This window comes from Urocitellus parryii, chromosome 9 (genome assembly GCF_045843805.1).
Source record: "Urocitellus parryii isolate mUroPar1 chromosome 9, mUroPar1.hap1, whole genome shotgun sequence".
Classification (NCBI taxonomy): domain Eukaryota; kingdom Metazoa; phylum Chordata; class Mammalia; order Rodentia; family Sciuridae; genus Urocitellus; species Urocitellus parryii.
The window spans coordinates 3693089-3713427 of NC_135539.1; positions in this window are offsets into that span (position 1 = coordinate 3693089).

The window sequence follows — 20339 nt, forward strand, 5'->3', positions numbered from 1 at the left end:
GAGTCTTCCTTCTGAGCGTCCACTCAGGGACAGAGACCCCATCTGCCAGCCTGGGGCCTCTCCAGCGAGGATCATCTCCTACAATCCGATGGCCCCTCTCCCCTGCTTTTCCTAAGGACCGAGAGCCAGTTCTGCAAGAGGCCGAGTCCCATGCCCACCCCCCCCCCGCCCTGATACAACCACGCTCATCACAAAAGGTCCAAACGGGATGTGACCACGCTCCAAGGGCTCAGCAAGTCACTCAGAGACCTAACGAGGCTCTTAAAAATCTCCCCAAGAGCATGATGGGGGCAGTTCAGAGAGAGAGAGAGAGAGAGAAAAAAAAGGACCTCTAGTTCCATGTTGTCTGTGAGAAAGAAAGACCCTTCCAGAACACTTCCTTAAAAGCCAGCCTTGAAAAATATCTTAAATGTACACTTTACTAAATGTCATTTCATTTGGAAACTAACATGTGATTTTTTTTTCCTCCCATGGTGGTAATGCACAAAACCAATATATTTTATGGCCTAAATGAAGGAAGGGAGAATGGAAGGTCGGGCGCTGCTCCTTTAAGATGTTTCCAGAATCAAATACCACTCTCGATAGGGCTGCCAAGTAAGCACTTACGAAAGGTTAGAAACTGAAGCAATAAACTTCAGCATGAGACCCTTTGCTCTCCTGTTGGAGGGGATGTTTAATAGCAGGGATCCATCTTCCCCGCCGCCCATCTGCATGGAGACACAGGCCAAAGCCTCAGCCTTGGCCTCCCCCTAACTTGGAGCTCTCTCCTACCAGCTCTTCCCGCTGTATCCGGCCCCACCACCAGCCTGGTGTGCTGCCCCAGGGCTCAGACTGGATCTGCAAGGAGTTGGACTGAGGCTGCTGCCTTCCTTTTCCTAGAGAACCGGATGGAATCTGTTTAATGCTACTTACTGTCTGTCCATGAATTCCCCTGTCTACCTCAAACACCTTCTCAAGGTCAGACCCTGTTCTAGGGACCAGAGACCTGGAGGAAAATGAGACTGCAGGAGTTCATTGTCCACGGGGGACATGAGCAAGTCACCAGCCACAGCACCGACACTGGCTAAGGAGAAAAGGCAGACGCGCTCACAGCCCACGGTAGGCCCTGTCCTGAGGAGTTTCTCGCTGGTTGTTTTGTCTTTTAGATAATATATCCAGGGGAAGAATGAAAACCAAAATCCCCAAAGAGAAGATGACGTATTCAAATGTGGGTGGTGATAGAAGAGCATTGATTATAATACGGTGGAAATTAAGTGCAAGAGGAAATGTCCAGGGACCTACTTGAACTGGGAACAACAGGGGTCAACAGAAGTAGGCTGACACACGGTTCATGCACAGGTAAATAGTTGTGCACGTCTATTTACCTGTGCATGAATAATAATATCAGGTTGGAAAGTCCAGTTTTCAGGATGAGGGTAAATCAACTTGTAGAAAAACATCAGGGCAGGTTAGCAGCGTGGAACTTGGTAAGTCCCATCAATCGACACGCGTGTGCAACTTGCACCTTTGCTCTTAGCGTCATCATTGCAAATTCTTCTGAAACGACACATGATGTCCTACAAACACGTGCCTCCAAATGCCCAGGGTGGGCTTCACTCTGGGTGTTCTCCTCATCCACGTCCATTCAATACGTGGATTCCGAGTACGGATGTCCTCCCAGCCCTGGGCTAATGGAAGGGGCTGCAGGGAGATGACACTTGGTGCATTTGCAAAATAAGTAAACAGGGAAAGAGAGATTAATCAAACGGAGATTCAACAAAGGGTCAGAAGTAGAAAAGAAGACATCTTGGCCTCCAAGAACAGGCGTGAGAGTGGCCTGTTAGGTGGGTCAAATGGTGGAGGGCGGTGGGACTCTTGATCTGCCCTACTGGATGAAGGACCTAGCGGAGGGTTGTGAAGCTGACATTGCAACAGTACAGACGCAGGCAAAGCGCAAGGCGGAGCCCTGGATTCGAGAGGAGAGGGAAGAGAAAGTCCACGGGGTCACAAAGCCTTTCTATTTTGCAATTATCACCACAATTTTTCAGTAAAATAAATTTCATATTAACAGTTTAAAATGGATCTGATGTTTATCACGTGCCATGAGATGTTCTAAGAACGTCCCAAGGATGGACTTGGGGGGTGCTCACAACTTCACTGTAGATGGCCTTGCGTAGACCACATTTTCCAGCACCTCGGTGCTCAGATTTTTGACACTTGAATTTCTGACATTTGCATGGGCTTTCACCCAATTTGACTTCCCTGATGTCAACCCCTGAGTCCTTCTGTAGACTCAAGTTTCTCCCCAGTGGAAACTGGAGGCTGAGAAACCAAACCACTTGAGTCCAATCCTGGCACACCATCTGTGTGACCTGAGCCACCTCTCGCATGATCGCAATGTCCCCATCTATAAAGTGGAGATAACATGGAGCCTGCCTGTGTCTAATTTTTTGTGAGCTTAAAATAAGATAACAGATTTAAAGTACCAAGCGAACGACTTGTCGCATTGAAACAACTCAACAAACTCCAGTAAGTGGTAACATTGGTGTGAGAGAAGGAGGGTTTTCAGGAACACTGGCTCAAATGACTTGCATTTAAATCCTGGTTATGTTCACCAAGAAAGCTTGGGGGTCTGGCTGAATTAACGATACTTTTTGAGCCTTAGATTCTTTCTCATAAAAATATACGAGGGCAACAGCTTCCTTGAAATTTTGAAAGGTTTGGTATTATTCTTTTTAGAAAGGTGGATAAATGGGCACCACCTATTGGGGGAACATAGTCCACAGCTCTCACAATTCAGAATGTCCATTTTTTTTTTTTTTTAAACTCAGTGGGCTCTCTTCCAGGAATCTCTTTCACAGAGTGAGAAAGTGAAATGGGAGGGGAAGGGCCAGGCCTATCATAGCATAGGCCTCCAAATAAGAAGAACATTGATATCCATCATTGCTGACAGGATTAAAAAAGAATTTTAATTTTAATTTATAATATGTTGACTTCTTGCAATGAGCATATACTGTTTCTCTAAGTTCAAATAAACATTAGCAATAAATCTTTAAGCAGCCGAGTTATTTAGCTACAGGACTAGTATAGTAATTAGATGAGATATTGTATATGGAGCATCATACCCATGCCTGACCTGGCACAGAATGGTGCGACTAATAGCAGCTATAAATAACTCCCAGAGCACCAAAAGGGTCAACCCAAAGTGGCTATTGTGAAAGAGACTGACTTCAATTTTTCAGGGACAGTTGGCATTTTTGTGTAGACTCTCCCGCATACAAAAATCAAAATTCAAACAAAAAATAAAAAGAGAGAAGTTACTTTTCTCAGTCTCATTTCTGAGGACTAAGAGGTAATTTTTTTGTTTTTTTGAAACCTGAATTCATAAAGACCTGAAACTCCTGGACAGAATACAATCCACCCTGTGGTCGCCATCAAGGCCACTACATTTTGCAAATGTGTCCCACGATTCAGTGGGGCCTCTGATTCCAAGATGGCGGGGAAGTTTATGTCAGAGAAGCAACTGGGATCCATCAGTCTTTGTGGCAGTTCTTTATTTTTTGGTAATAAGGAGGGAGAAAGTATGTGACGATAGTAAGGGCTTGGGATTCAGGATACGACGTGAGAAATGATCAATTAAAAACCAAGTTCCATTGAGGAACAAGTCAAGCCTGCCATGTTTATCCCGATTCTGGCTCATGTGAAGACAGCGAAGTGCCCTTGAGAGAACAACTTGGGGAGTACACCCAGTGCTCCACAACATCTTCATGTTAACCTTGGGGAGAACCAGACCCTGCTGCTAAAGTCTTGTGTGGTTTCATAAAAATTCCAGCTGTGGGGGTTGGGCAGAGAGGGGGCAGAAGAGTTTGGCAAAGCCACACACTAAGTAGAAGAAGTAATAATAATGAATCTGTTGGTATATGCAAACTTGAACTGATAAATCCAAATGTCAAAAGCCATAATATGTTTAGTTTATCACTAACGGCCCTGGTAGATACGTTATTGAACACATCCTAAAATCTCAAAATACTTGGTATTTTTAGCAGCGGAGTGGCCTGTGGTTGCTGTCTTTCAGGCAGTGCACAACAGTTAGCAAGCACTTCTCCTGCTGTTCCTTTAAAAAGCATATCATTTGAGGATATTGGTACTTACATCAAGAGAGTCACTCTTCTGGGTGTCAGCCACTGGAGAGATTCTAGTGTTGCTTATGTGATTAAAGGGAGGCCAGAGGTCAGGATGCCCCCGGAACTCTAAGGGGCCTCAAATTACAGGTTTGAAGGAGCTGTTTTCCTTGGAGAAAATGTTTTTTACACTTGATCTTCCATGCACCCGCTGGTGAAGTACCCCATTAGCCATCGAAGTCCCCCAAGCCCGAGACTAGGCTGTGGAGGCAGAGGAATTATGTAGACCAAGGTCCAGCTAAGGTTACAGCCACAGGCAGCATGTGCTGGGGACATTCTCAGTCCCTGAATCCATCTGCCTCCTGCAAAGACGCCATCTCCTGGAGTAGTTAAGTTCAAGCTCAGTGCTGGTCTGGGAATGCGAGGGCTGTCCTGGCTGCTCTGACATGTGTAAACACCTTCCCAAGCAAAACCCCAAGATGTCTTTGCATCTGATCCCTGGCACGGTGGGGGGAATGTATTGCCGATTATTTATTCTAATAATAAACCATTACCCCAGGCAAATTTTTATTCTCCAGATTTAATAAGGTATTTTGTGAACCGAGGCAGAGGAGGGCTGGAGAAAACAATTGCAGTTATTACAAAGATGATTTCTATTTGTTCCCGTGGCAGAAACAATCACCACTCCTTTCCTTTATAATCAAGGATTATAATTGTCTCCCCAGCCCCACCCCAGCCTCTTGCTCAGTCCAAGAAGATTCAAATAATAATCACCAAAATATCCTGAAGAACTTAAAGGGTGGGGCATGCTTCCCTCAGCCAGTCTCCCGGGGCCATCATTACCCTATAACCCAGAGAACCCTGATTCTGTAGCATGAACATCTCAACTGGGATTTTCCCATCATGCCCCTCTCCACATCCAGAGGTGGGCAAGAGGGGGAAGGCTAGGCAGGTGATTTACATATCATTTGCCTATCTGTAATTAGATAGACTAGGTTCTCAAGACAGTTTTCAAGTTAAGATGTTTTAACTGGGCTTTTTTCCCCTTTCTCTTTGGATGTTACAGAGCTCTAATGATAATTTTATCAGAAGTTGATAATTTTATAATCTGCATCTGAATTAAATAGATTCAGCAGAGAAACACAGCCTGAGGCCTTATCTGGGCAATCGTCTGGATCATGTTAATTGACAGACATGAGAGAGGCATCTTACATGGTCAAGAGGACAAAGTCAGAAGGAAGCTGGACTTCTGAGGTTCAAGTCTCAACTCCACTATTTATTATCTTAGGGACCAAATTCTTTGCCTGGGAGTGCCTTACATGCCAAAGGGGCATCACAGGGTTTGAACGAGTTGATATTTGCAAAGCAATTAAAAGCGTGCCTGGCATACAGAAGGCACTTAGTAACTGCCTTTCCAATGCGAGAAAATGAACTTAATCCAACATCCCAGTTTCTGTGGCTGTGATGTGTTCTTTCTAAAAGTTAACAATGGAACTGCCGCCTTGCTAGGGACTTTGATACTGGGCAAAACAAAACAAAACAAAAACAAACATAGTGGTGGAAAACCATGGTTTTGCAAAATGGCTGATGCATCCGAAGACTTTTGTGTTGGGATGTTAAAAGTCATGTTCAGCTAGGCACAGTGGTGTGTGCCTATAATCCCAGCAGCTCAGGAGGCTGAGGCAGGAGGACTGCAAGTTCAAAGTCAGTCTCAGAAAAAAAAAAAAAAAAGACTGGGAATATGGCTTAGTGGTTAGTGCCACCGGGTTCGATCCTTGGAGCTAAAAAAAAAAAAAAAAGTCCATATCCACAGATGGTACAGAATGCCGACAGAAACAAATCGGGCCACGATCACTGCTATGAGAAAAGTGAGGTCAACCAAGTCCCCAGAACCAAAGCTCCAGATGAGGAAATGGGGACAGAAGTGCCTTTCTGGTCTAAGTTCCCTGGTGAACGCCCCTGGGCTGGCTTTCTAAACCACATCACCTTTTGCCTCTGGAGAAATCTTTACATGGCTTTAAGAGGTCTTTTCTATTCCCGATTCTTAGGACTTTACAAAATGTCATCGTTTAAGAAATGGGATGATTCCGTAGCCTGAGACGCTTGAGGAGTGTTTATTTTCTAATTTTCCAGTTCAGTTGTCTGAAAGGGTTGGCTGGGTGGTGGCTGTTATTGTTGCTTGGTGTGTGTGTGTGTGTGTATGTGTATGTGTGTGTGTGTGTGTGTTTTCACACCCTTCCTGGAAGGAGTGCCGGGAGACATATGCTTCATGAAAAATGAGTTCTCAAAACCCCGATCTTCAGGAGCCTTTACTGGAAGGAGGAGGATCTCCGAAGTTCCCAGACAATGAGCAGGCATTCATGTAAATTGCAGGCAGTTTAATAGGAAAATCTAGGTCATCCGGCTGTTTGCTTTGTCATCATCAGTATTAATTAGACACTGGAAGTAATGACTGGGCTCAGAGAGCTCTTCAGATCTGAAATAATAATAATAATAAACCAACAGAGCAGAGCTTTACCTTCAGAAAGAAAATATTTTCACAAGTGGCGTTCCAAAAGAAACCGAGGAGGGAAACCTTGCAATTAAATGCTGCAAATGTGCTCTGAAATAATCCCAGGGGAGGGCTTATCTGTACTTAATATTCAAATAAATATTCTTTTTGTGTGCAGCGCATTCGATAGGGTGCATTTTATTTAATTTAAGTGAGTAACATCATCAGTATCATGAGGGATAATCACAAGGAGCTATGGAACCCTTTACCCAGGATGAATGGACCCTCGGCTGCCCAGTGGGCCATCGCGGGCACGGAAGGAAAGGGAGGTGCAGAGAGCTGAGCGGCTGTCCTGGGAGGAGCCCAGAGCAAATGGACACCCACAGGTTGACCTTGCATCTGCCACACGGGTTCCACCTGAAGGCTCAAGCAAGGCAGCACTGCAGCCCAAGTGAAGCCAAGTCTGCATTTCCCAAGACCCACAGAGGACTCGTGATGGTGAGTCTTCTTCTTCAGAGGCACTGAAGCTGGACTCGATGTTTCTCACCAAGGAGGAGGATGTTCCAGCCGTGTGTGGGCAGCAGGTGCCCCCCCCACCCCGTCTCCAGGGGCCTCTCCTGATGTCCACGGAGGGCAAGCCCAGGGCTCCCTAGGTGGCCCCTGCTCCTTCTTTCTCTTCTCTTTTGGAGGCAGCCTGGAGACCTCCCTGTCAGCTCCAGCAGGAGCCCAGCTCCAGGAGGCGGGAGGGAGTAGGGTCTCTCTTTGACCTCCCCACACTCCTGGTGGGTGACCACGCCCCACCTCAGCCTCCTCTTCTCCAGCTCCACCCCAGGCCTTCCTGGGAACCAGCTAGTTTCTGCCTTCTGCACCCTAATTTCCATCCTAAAGGAACTGTATGTGGTTGGTGCTCACATTAGTATTATCCGATCTCCCAGACGTGACCACTGAGACCTAGAGAGGCTTAGCTGGATACCCCGAGTGAGGAAGAGCAGTCAGGATTTAAACCCAGATCCACGGGAACTCAGAACCTCTGGCGTGGACCACTGCAGAAGGGGTCAAGTCTTATGAACCAAAATTGGGGCTTCCTCACCCACCACGTGCTCCACCATCCCCGGCCTCATCACGGCAAAGAAACCAGTGGGTTTGGTGACTGTCCACGCAGAGACTACTCGACTTTCACAGTAGGCCCCAGCCCAGTCCAACGTCCCTCCTTCACAGATACACCGAGTCCTTCCACAGGGAGCCACAGTGTCTTCAAAGTGGTCCTCCTCATAGTCTCCTTCAAAGTGGTCCTCCTCATAGTCTCGCCCACTAAGCTACACTGTGACCTCATGTTAAAGATGACCTAAAGGAACCGGTCGCCAGTTTCCCTGGGAGCAGTGGGAAGTGGGTGTAACCTATGCCCAGCACCCTCCCCACAGTCTCAGAACCCATTTACCAAGTTATGGTTTGGATGCAGGGTGTCCCCCCAAAGCTCATGCGTGAGACAGCGCTAGAACATTCGGAGGTGAGGTGACTGGGTTATGAGAGCTGTGACCTGCTTCCTATCAGGTAACCCGTGTCAGTGGACACTTGGTCAATCCACTGAGAGGGACTCACTGGGTGATGACTCTGCACAGGTTGAGGTGTGGCTGGAGATCACTGGGGGTGTGCCTTTAGGGTTTATGCTTTGTCCCTGGTGGAAGGAGCTCCCTGTTTCCTGGTCACCAAGTCCTGAGCTTCTTTCCTCCATCATGATGTTCAGCCCCACCACAAGCCCAGAGCTGTGGATTTGGCCAACCATGAGCTGAACCTCCAAAACCATGGAGGGGTGGACAGGGCTAGTAGTGTCCTTAGCTGCATCTGAAGAAAGAAAGGGGCAGTGTATAATTTGTACAGAGACAGTGACCACGCCCTCTTTGCTCAATGGAATTCCAGCCATTCCATTTTGTTTCTGCCGACTCACAGGGTCTCCCAAAGGAAAATCCCTCTCCCACCAGCTCAGAGCAGCCTCCTTCCCCAGAGGGAGAGACTCATCCATGCTACCACTCTCAAGATGCTCAGCACAGCCCTCAAAAGCCTGCCCTGTTCTGGCTGGAGACAATTTTTACTGGGTTTCTCTTGGGGGCTGCACCCCCTTTTTTTTCTATTGGCCCCAACAGGCTGCTGATCCTTCTCTGGCCCCTCCCTCCTGACCAGGTTTTATATTTAGGCTGTGGTCTTTCACACGAGCATTACCAGTACCCTTAGTCAGGTTCACTTGGATACTGGACTTGCAAACAATGTTGGTCTTGTTAAACTTTATTGGTTTTGCAGATGGGGAAACCCTGGCGCAGATCAGAGTTTTGCTAAGTGGTGAGGCTGGATTCGCGTGCAGAACCCACTGATGGCAGCATGCTCTCCCGCACACCTTCTGCCGGCTGCTTGCTCCGTGGACCACCGATATGCGGATGTGCCAAGTCGTGCAAATTCATACCACCAAGCTCCACACTCTTATCAGATTTTCTAGGTAGACCAAGTCCTGTGATAATTCACAATTGGTGGTTTTTTTTTGTTTTTTTTTTTTCAAAGAAACTCAAGGGATACAGACATCCTTTGGGAATATTTCACAACTAGAAGTCGCGGTGATGTTTGGTTGAATTGGAGAATGAGGGCTTCTTATTGAGATTGAACAAAGAGTCCACGATGATCAAGTGCCAAGGAGCTATAGCTCCATCCCACCGACTCCAGCCCGGGCAGAGCAATTTTCCCGCAGCCCATTTATCCTGAGTCAGAGCAGGGACTGTGTGCCAATTTGATTAGAAAATGGCTTACACGTAGAGCAAGCCCTGTCTATTACGGGGAGAGCTGAACTAATGAATCTTGGAAATGGAAGAGTCTATCTATCCTCCTTCAAATCTGTAAGCCAATTATTACACTGGATCTCGACTTCCAATATTTCTGCTAGCTTCTAGGCACTGAAACTGCGCCAAGCAACAGGCGGATGAGAAACCTACATTTCTCAGGACTGAGGAGGTTCTTTGTGTTCTGAAGATTAAACAAAGCCTCCTCCTTTCCTTCCTTCCTTCCTTCCTCCTTCCTGTCTTCTCTTTCATTTCCTAATTCGTCTTTCTTTCCTTCCTCCTCTACGTCCTTTCTGTCTCTTTTCCCATCCCCCATTCCCTCCCAGCTTCCCTCTCACTTCCCTCCCTTCCTCCCTTTTTCTTTCTTATCAAAAAAAAAAAAAATGTGATCTGTATTTTGCCAAAGCGAAGGAGAAGAAATCCATCCGTTTTCCTGGTGAGGTCGGATCACCTGACTACGCGCCTACTTTCTGCAGACCCTCCTTGCCATGCCTTTTGAAACCTGAACCCTGCATGGTGGGCTCTGGGAAGATCGAAATGCATGAGTCTGGCTTGGAGGAGGATGAGAGGAACCCCAGGGAGTGATCTGGAGCAAAACCCGGCAGCTCTGCTGCTCAGTGGCTGCCTGAACTTGTGCAAACCGCGTAACCCAGATGTGCTTCCAACACCCCAGTCAAAAAGGGGGGGTTTCAATGGTGCCCACCTAATAGGTTTGACTAGGCATACAGGAGTTTTTATCTAAAATGCCCTTCAGTCTGTTCCTGGCCCAGAGAAGCATTATATAATGCTTGTTAAGTAAAATAGATGTAATTAACTTATCCGGGGAGATGACTCGTCCTCTCTGTTCATTTGCTTCTTTATTAATTGAAAAAATATTCATGAGTGTCTGCGATGTGCCAGGAAGCTGAATAAGATGCCGATCCTGCCTTCAGGAAACACTCAGTCTTACAAAACCTGCTGACCGTTCTTGGCTCTGCAGGCTAGGGAGAGTGTTTAGCAGGGAGGAGCTTGGGAAGCAGTGACCTGGTTCCCATCAGCAACCCTCTGCCAGCGTCCTGCTGATCAGAGAGAATGGAGAACATGTGGGCCGTGGCTGCAGGACTGCCAGGCCCAGCCGGGCTCCCTCTGCGGGGACCCATCTCAGACCACGGGGTGGAGGCACCACTTCAGGGAAGGCCCGGCAGCCGAGCCCTCAAGGCCTTCCTGGGAGGTGGCGCTGGGCCCTTCATGACCAAGCAAGGCAGAGCCTGCTCCGTGCAAATCCCTCCCTTGCAAGGAGGACACCACAAGCAGATTTTCATGTCCAGATCAGCAGGCGCCCAGTGTAAGCCTTCTCTAAATCTGATGTCAAGGTGGCACAGTGCCCTCTGGCAGCAGGAAGGAGAGGCCTGAGAATTGGGGGGAAGGGAGAGAAGTGGTGTGGGCCTCTCTACTTGAGGGGAACAGGGACCGCATTTCTGCTCGGTGCCAGGGGACCTGCACCTGTCCTCCATCCCCGCACCTCTGGGCAGAAATGCCACAGTTGCAAGGAAAGGGACTGGACAGAGGCAAATGCAGCTGCTGTGCATGCATGTGAGGGTGAAGAGGGTGTGGGGGCAGACGAAGAGAGGCGTGTCGGAGGTGCGGGGAAGACAAAGAACAGGAAAGCAGAGTCTGTATTTTCAGAAATGTCTGTGTTGCCCTAAACCATCCTGCATCCATTTAATTCTGAAGTTTTGAAACGTAACTCAGACTCCTTCCTCAGTCCCTGTTGTCATGGGCACCCAAGTTAAACGATTCATTAAGACATGTTAAATGTGGCACAGCAAGGCCCACACCTCAGACACCTGAATGGGGCAGAAACATTGGCCTCCCTAGGGAGGGTGGACCGCCTGCCTCCTCTGTGAGGATGCGCTGGTTCCCCTAAAGTGACCCCAGGAGCTGGACTTAGGGGAGGGGCGAGGAAGAGGGCCTTCTGCTGACCCTGCCAGCTGGGCTCCAGCCCAGTCCTGACACAACAGTATGAATCTGCTTCTGCACAAGGCGGGCTGCCTCCCTGTTTCCTTTGTCCCTTCCACTGTGTGGCCCAGGACCTGATCCAAAGCCCAGTCAGCGGGTGCCTGCCCCAGCCCAAGACGTGGCTCTCTTTTTAAGCTGAGCTGGGGCCCCCCACAGGGGCCAGGTGCAGGACAAGTGCAGGACAAACCCTCAGCCCTCTCCTCTTGCTGGGGCCATGACACCCAGCCCAGGCGGCCTTGGGCTCCGGCTGCTGCAGTTTCAATCCCTGCAGTGCCATCTGCTGGTCAGCTCCTCTTAGTGCTGAGGATCCTAGCAAGTCCACTGCCACTGTCCAGCTGGGACGTCCTGAAGAGGCCAAGCATTCCCAGATGCCCCTGATGAGGAGCCCTCGCTACCTACCCAAAACCTCCCCAGAGCTGGGGCGTCCTGGCTGGGAGGCTGGGGGTGCTCCACTGCCAACCTCACGCCATGGGATCTGGGTTCACCTCCGCTTCGTCCTCTGCTCTTGACCGTGTGGCCTCCAAAGGTCTCCTCTCTGGGCCTCGGGTTCCTCATCTGTGAAGGGAGGAGTTTGAGGCGATTTCTAAGATTCCTTCCAGTTTGGGTTCTGTGACTCCTAGGCCTTGCAGAACTCGTCCTGGCTAATGCCAACAGAGCCAGGGATAACCACGGGATGCCTGAGTGCAGCCGGGAATTCCCTGCCTGAAAGTCCTAACAAGGGCAGCAAGGGGCGCCTTGGAATGTGTGCCCACAGCTGCTCTCCGTGCTGGAAAGGCACAGCGGATCTCTCTGCGTGTCGAGCAAAGATGGTGGCAGCCGTGTCCCCAGCCCACTTACCCCTTACCGCCAAGCCCCTGTCTCCCCAGGTGGTCATGGGATAAGAAGGCATCTCCCAACATGTGTGAGCATTTTTGCACGAGGGCCTATAATTATTGCCTATTATTAGAAAGTGCATGAGAGAGAAGCTATGGATTATAAATTCATGGTAGATTATGTTTTAATGTTCCCCAAACAGAATAATAATTGCTAAAACTGCTTTGGGTATCAAGCTTCATTGCACCGAACTGCACTCCAAGAATTATTATTTTAAAAAATCACTTACGGTACCAGGATGACACGATGTCACAGAACTGGGCTCACTGTGGCAGTCCCCGTCGAAGCCACTCTGCCCCTGTGCATTAATGTCCAGGGCAGTACACAGAAACCAATGCCATAAATTAAGGTGCGATTTGTAAATGCTTCATTAATATTTATTAAATGATTATTAGATGCTCTTACAATCTTTAATAAGATATTATAAAGCATGTCATTAAAATGCATTAGACACATTCTTAGCAAGCCATGCCATAGCCTGCTGTTAGGAAATGCCTGGTTTTATGATCTTCTTCCTAAATCCTTTCCCAAGATATGATTATCAAGAGGATACAGAAACCTAAGTGGCTATCTGATCAAAACATCCCCTGGGAGGGTGATGGATGGCGTCCCCAGGGGAATCAGAAACGGTGAGTCTTCCTTGCCGTCAACTCCATTTCCAAATCCCTTAACTGTGATCCTACAGGACACACCTTTGAGGATAACCCATACATTCCACCACCTCTGAGTGATTAAAAATGGCAGGCTACTGGATGGTGTGGAGAAGGATCCTGAGGCTCTGTTTGAGACGAATGTGCAAGAATTTTTCTCATTTTGCCCATTTTTAGACTTTCTTCATGCTGTCTTGTGCTGGCTGTCAGTCTGTGGGGACATGGGCCCCCTGGATCCCTGCCGCAGCTGGCTTCCAGCACCAGCTCATAAGAGAGCCCCATAAACAAGGATGCTTACCAGGCTCTAAGAACAGGGCCAGTTTCTGCCCTCGTGGAGCATCAGGAGAATGAAGAGAAGCATAGCACTTCCATTCAAGCTCACAAATGCCGTGAGAGAGGCCATGGTGTGGGACAAGGACATGTTGGGGGCAGGCGAACCCGAGTCTGTATCCTGTCTCTAACACTTCTAAGAAAATGACCCTGGGCAACTGAACTGATCCCTCCTGCCTCTGTTTGCTCCTGTGTAGACGGACGGTAACATCACCGGCCTTCAAGAGCAAGGAATGACACACGTGAAGACTCTCGGTCAATGCTGCAGTGGAGTCTTAATCTAAGCTGCATAAATAATGGGAAGAAAATGGGCCTTGAGTTGAAAGACTCAGAACCAGATGTGGCCATGGGACCATGAAGGTGTCGGAGCACGGAGCAGGCATCCTTGGATTTCTAAACACCTTCACCAGCGGTCCCAGTTGTCAGAGAGGGTTCCCTTTGGTACCCCAAGGGACCCTGTCCACCGGGCATTTAATCCCTTCTTGGCATTTCCTACAGGCTGGAGAGGGATTGGCTTGGGCTCCTGGGTGTCCTCTGGTAGCCCAGCCCCTGTGGGGTTCAGAAGGGTAGCCAGACCTTCCCAGCCTCCCTCACCTGACTGGGCAGCTGGGCAGACCACCTGGGTCCCCAGCTGCCTCCCTATGTCTCTTCACCCGCATCTGCCTTCTTGTCCCCTTCAACCACACAAACTCATGTGCACCCAGGCCCCAGAGAGCTCTCTTCCAAATCCCAGTGCCATACTGTGATGGTGTGCCTGTGACCTGTTTCCAAGACGGCCCCAGCCCCTCCTTTGGTGTGTGAAGGATTTGGGCTGGAATCCCATATTTGCAAGGTCTGGCTACTAGGCTTTACTTACATTATGACAACTACTTTAAACCTAACACTATTTCCCCAATTAAAAAAAAATAAAGACACAATCAGCATTTCATGGGAATTGCATTGAATCTGCATAACAATTTTTGGTAGTATGGCCATTCTAACATTAATTCTACCTCTCCAAGAACATGGGAAGCTTTTCCAGCTTCTAAGGTCTTCAATTTCTCTCTGCAGTGTTCTATAGTTTTCACTATAGAGATATTTTGCTTCCTTGATTAGATTTGTTCCCAAATATTTTATCATATTTTTGAGGGTTATTGTGAATGGGAAAGTTTTCATGGTTTCTTTATCAGGAGATTCATTGAATATATTGGAATATATTGATTGATGAATGTTGGTCTTGTATCCTGCTACTTTGAATCCTGTATGAGCTCTAGAAATCTGGTGAAGTCTTTTTGGGTCTTCTAGATATAGGATCATGTCACCAGCAAACACAGATAATTTGACTTCTTCTTTTCCTATTTGTATTCCTTTCATTTCTTTTTCCTGTCTGATTGCTTTGGCTAGTTTGAAGAACTCTATTGAATAGATGTGGTGAGAATGGGCATCCTCGTTTTGTTCCCAATTTTAATGGAAATGCTTTCAGTTTTTCTCCTTTCATTATGATTCTGGCTTTGGATTTATCCTCTGGTTCTGGGAGGGAGGGATCTTTTCCCTCTCCGTTTCCACTTCCTTCTGTGATGTGACTGCATAGGCCATATCTCATTGCCTTTCCTTTCCTGCTGCTCTACTCTTATGGGGACACATCTGACATTCTGTTTGCGTCCATAATGCACAAATATTTTCCTAGATCCCCTTTTTATAAACTTTTCATTTTTAATTATTTTAAACTTATGTAGGAGAAATAAAAGGAGGAGAGAGACTCCCCATGTGCCCCACACCTGGCCTAAAAAGTGACATGTGGCAAACTCTGGCATGGCATTGGGGGTGCTAGAACAAGATGTGGAAGGTGCATTGACCTAAACTAGAAGTCATTGTGGTAGGCTTCCTAGAGGAGGCAGCATTTCAAGGAAAAAGAGAAGGCTGCAGGGAAGAGAAGACAGTTCCTGGTGGAAGGAATGAGATGTCTGATGGCTGAGAGGTGAGAGACAGCGAGGTTTGCTTTGAACAGATGCAGGAAGTCCTGGCTGCTGAACCACAGTGGGGAGGGGGAGGGGGAGGGGGAGGGGGAGTACCAAGCCGGTGCTCAGGACTGATGCAGAGTGGGGCAGGGGGATGCTCTCCTTGGAGCTAACTGGGGCAAAGCCCAGAGTCACGCAGAATCGGAAGCGGGGCACCCCCTCTTTGCATAAGACCCACATCCTCTACTTCCACACCTTTCCTAGGATGAATCAGCCTTGGACCACAGCTCTGGGCCGGTCTTCCAACCTTAAATCACCAGAATCCCTGCAGCACAGGTGAGAGGGTAAGAGGGGTTCAAGCTCAGGGACCAGGGAAGGGTTCTTCGAGAATCCTACAAGAGGCATGAATTCTTAAGGGAAAAAATACAGTGGCCTGAGTCTCTCCTTGTTTGTCTATCTGTCTGTCTCTCTCTCTCTCTCTCTCTCACACACACACACACACACACACACACACACACTCCTATCAAAAACTAGAGAACCAGAAATAAGTCCTTCTAGTTTGGAACCACGGTGGACCTTGCTCACAGCCATTGTCTACATCTCCATGATGGGATGAGTTGGGACCATGCCATGATCACACCCCCACACCCACACACAGAGGCTCAAAGAAGGATCCAGAAAGAAGCAGCTGGCTCCCGACGGGGCCAGCCTGGAGCATCCCTGGAGCTCAGCCCTCTGAGAGCTCATGGAGAGGCACAATCCTCTTGCATAGGACGAAGCCAGAGGAAGCGTCTGGAGCGAGAGCCAGTTGGAGCACCCTTCCTGGAGGTAGCTGCTGATCTGGAATTGCCCCGCCAACACGCAGCTCCTGGAGATTCTGGACAGAGCTGGGAACGTTTCCAAAAGGGCTTCACTGGCGAGATCTCAGGGGTCTGCTCCAGGGAGAGGCCACTGGCCCACACTGGGGACCAGGGAACCCACAGCCCCTATCTTCGAGGGTCCCTGACCACCCCTGGGCGAGTCCTCTGTAAAACCCCGCTCCCTGGCCACCCGAGGGGCCCGTGGAGGAGCAGCCTCCTCATTCACACATCACAGGCTGCTTGCAAACCCTGCGTTTTGGTGAATTTGTTTCCCGTCTCACTCTTCCCGCCCAGCCCGGAGGAGTCCAGTTCTAAATAAATAAACAAACAGGAGAGAAAACACAGAGGAACAAGACAGGGTCCCCTTCCCAGAGGGTTATAATTCATCGGCATTTGTTTGGAAGTCAGCCTGTCGCAGGGCTGTGCAGGGTGAGGAGAGAAGCTATTTGAGCATCCAGGAAAGAAAAAGCTTCCCTTGCCAAGGTCAAGTGTATATCAGCCATGAGACAAAGCAACACTCATTTCAACCCGAGGCCACAGTGTACCTTGACCCCAGCCTCATGAAAACAACAATTTGCCGTCCTCTATAAAACACTTCCTTTGCTTCCTCCAAACCCAGACTCCTGAGCTAGCAGGATCTGGCTGTATTTTACAAGCGTGTGTGAGTCTGTGCCCTGCATTCTAAGGTTTGGGGCTAAAATTTATCTCATTCTCTGATGGCATTTTATCGTTATTAGAGAGCCATAAATTTCAGCTCCGTTAGCACTGCATTTGAATATGTACCCGCCAAGGCAGGAAGGTGCTGGACCTATAGTATGCTATAAATTCCCATTATTTGCTATCATTCCAGACTTGGGCCTTGGCAGAGCCCAGCCAAAGCGCGCACATTTTGTTTAGATGGCTCCTCTCCCCTAAAGGGAAACTTCGCCAGCACTTGAAGCAGATAGGATTTGCTGGCCGCGACTCTGTTTGCACCTTAACAGCTGTCTCGCTCTTTTATTTAGAGAGAACAGGGTTGCCGCCATCTGTCTTTTGAAAAATGAGTCCTGCTCACAGCAACACAGACCCAGAAAAGAAGAAAGAGAGAGAGAGAGAAACTGAAGGATGGAATCCAATGTCATGACAGAGAGAGGGTCAGCTCCGCCAGGGGATGAAAATAACGAGGAGACATTTACCATTCGGGGGACGGAAGAAAGTCAAGGTTGGTAAATGGGATTCGAGTGACAACCCGGGAGGAGACGCTCTTGAGTCCTCTCAAACATGTGCCAGGGGAAGCCAAATCACAGAGAAGCTTTACTTACTAGGTACCAAGTCCTCTGTCACAGAGTCTGCTCACTGCGTCCTAACGCCTCCCGGGGAGGGAGGTATTTTAATCTACTCCACTTTAGCCATGAGCAAACCTCACTCACAGGTGTGGGTCAGCCGTGATCCAAGCCCAGGCTTTCTACCTGCGTCACTCCTATCTCTGCATCTGCCAAGTGCGGACCCAAGTGCAGGGGTACCCGGATCCATCAGGACAAGTACGCAAATCTGCAGGGCTCCGCACCCAGGCTTGCCTCAAAGGAGCACGGTGGCTTAGGCTGGATCTCAAAGCTGGTGTGACACATGGGCCCAGATGACACAGAATTCTGGGGCAGTGTTGATTTGTTTTCAATATCTGATATCCGTTTTCTAAAACTCAACTCTGTAGGCCAGCTTATACGGTGGTATCACATGAGTCCTCAGTTCTCAGTGACTTAACCCCACCGAGGGTCACAGATGCTGGCTGTAAGGTAACCCCTGGAGCTGAGACAGGTCCTGTTTCGCAGGGTTACTCTGGGGTCTAGCTTGATGGACCATCCACCATCTCAACTTGGGGCTTCGGCATCACCGGGGCAAGGATGACGTGCTCGGAGACCTTACAGTCACCCTGGAAGCTGTGTCCCAGAGGTGACACCATCAGTACTGCCCTAGGGCTAGCCTGGTGCTCTCACCTGCCTGCCACGGGGAAGTGTCATCTTCTAGGAAGGAAACCTTCGAGCCAGCCAGGGGTGAGTGCCCATGTCGTCTATCACAGCGACCGACGGGGAAATGGGGATGAAATGAAACCTTCTCCTCATATAGATTTGGTGTCTCTCTGAAACATGTTCCTCTCCTCAACAGACACAATTAAAGCCAAGAAAATTTGGTATTCCACAATTCTCTGGTATGGAAAAATCTCTCTCTCTCTCTCTCTCTCTCTCTCTCTCTCTCTAAACAAGACAATGGTGGTAATGTTAGGGACTGGGAATGGAAGGCAAAAGGAGAAATTCAAATCATTAGATTCTCGATCATCAAAGAGATTTCAAATATGGCCACTCTTTGTTGTTTCCTGAACAGAGATTTTTAAATTAGAGAAGAATAACAAAGGCTGTTTGATAGGCTCTTAAGTTAACCAGAAATTCAGAAGAATGCAAACAGCTTACTACCCAGAGTATACGGAAAATTAAGATGATGTTTGTCAGGGGAAGAGAGGAGTCCTGTCTGAAACCTGCTTACCAAGACTCCCCAGCCGTGCCCGACACCAGGAGTCCACAGCCTGCAGGCGACAGGGCTTGGGTCTCACGGTCTTGGTCTTGCTCAGCTCTGGGAAGCCACACTCCAGGCCCTCCCTGACTCAGGAGAGCTGTCTGGGCATAGGAGAGGCTCCTGGTTCCCCACCCAGACCCTTGCTCAGGCACGCCACGTGTGTGTCCTCCTCTCTAACGCCACTCACATCTCCACAAGCTGTTCTCATTCGCCCCACGAGGCCACTCCCGTCCAAAACAAATCCAGGCCCTCGAGGGTGCAGAAGCGGAGCCGAGAACATGACCGATGGCTCCAGCCCAGACCCCAAGTTCATGCTCTCCAGAAGAGAAGAAGAGGTGTCCAACCCAGCCCCTGCTTTCCTGAAGCTCAGAGCCTGGTGGGAAGCTCCGCCGCTGGCCTGGCCCCTACTCTGCCCTCCAACGTGCCATTCCCACCTCCCTGAAAGGCGGAGGACAGAACCCTGAGCCTGCCTCCCCAGGCCTTGGGATGCACTTTGGTCAAGGCTGTTATTCAATCCACACCTTTGGTCAAAGTTCAGGGCTTCGTTTTACGTTTATTCTGCCTACTCCAGACCCTGTCCGAAAACCTCTGCCAGGTCAATCACGTCCTTTCTCTACACCAAGTGAAAACCGTTACCAACGTGGCATGCAGTCCCCTGAACCTCTCCATGTTTGAGAGAGAACCTTAACGTGGGAAATAGAAGACAAAGGACTTTGTTACTCTCCCCCTCTGATTCCAGGAAGGCGACATCTGCACCTGACCCACAGACGACTGCACAAGCGTCTCTCGACCTCCGCCCATGAACGCAGTCACCCGGACGCGTCTCATCATGGGGCTCTCCTGTGCATGGCGGAGGCCAAGTAGCAGCATCCCTCAGCTCTGCCTGCTAGATGCCAGCAGCACCCCCTTCCAGTCTTAGCAATCGCAAATGCCTCTGGATTTCGCCACATGTTCCCTGGACGGTGCAGCAAAACTGTCCCTCACTGAGAGAGGCGGCTGGTTTACGTTTATCACACACCCATTATAAAACCCTGAGTCTACCTCTCCTTATTCAGCTCCCTCAACAGCCCTGCGTAAGCTGGAACTACTTTTACCCCATTTCTAGATAAAGGAACCAAGGGTCAGAGCTGGGATCCCAAAGCCCGTGCCCTTTTCTCTGTTCTGCACACTCCACAAGGTCACTTCCCCTACTTTCAGTTCTTCCAGGCTTGAATTTAGCAATGAACTAGGAAAAAAAAAATGGTGAAGTATGTTTGATGTCTTAGCAAGGGCACTTGGTCTCAAGGAAACAGTCCCTTCTCCATATCCCATTCGGATTCTCTCATGGCAGGGTCCCCGGGAAATGCAAAGTGACCCAGCAGGTAGGGCGTGTGGAGGAGTTGTACCTGGCACCAAAGCTCGGTGAAGGTCCCCTCCTGCTTTAATACAGTAACACCATCTTTCAGCCACTGGCCAATTCTTAACCGGGTCTCTTTGGGGAGATGGGACTGGACCCACAGCAGGGGCCCTGGGACAGATGCTGAGCATCTCTCTTGCAGGAATTGTCCATTTTCTCCCAGCCACGAGCCAGCAGTGGAAATGGCCCTCTGTGCACACAGATAAACGGACAGCTGACTGAAGCTGGGCTGTCTGGTGGCTACAGCTGAGGAGCTGCTTCTCACTGAGTGGGGAGGAATGGTCGATGGTTCTCTGCACAGGGGAGTGAATCTTTGTGGCTTGGGAGATGCTGGA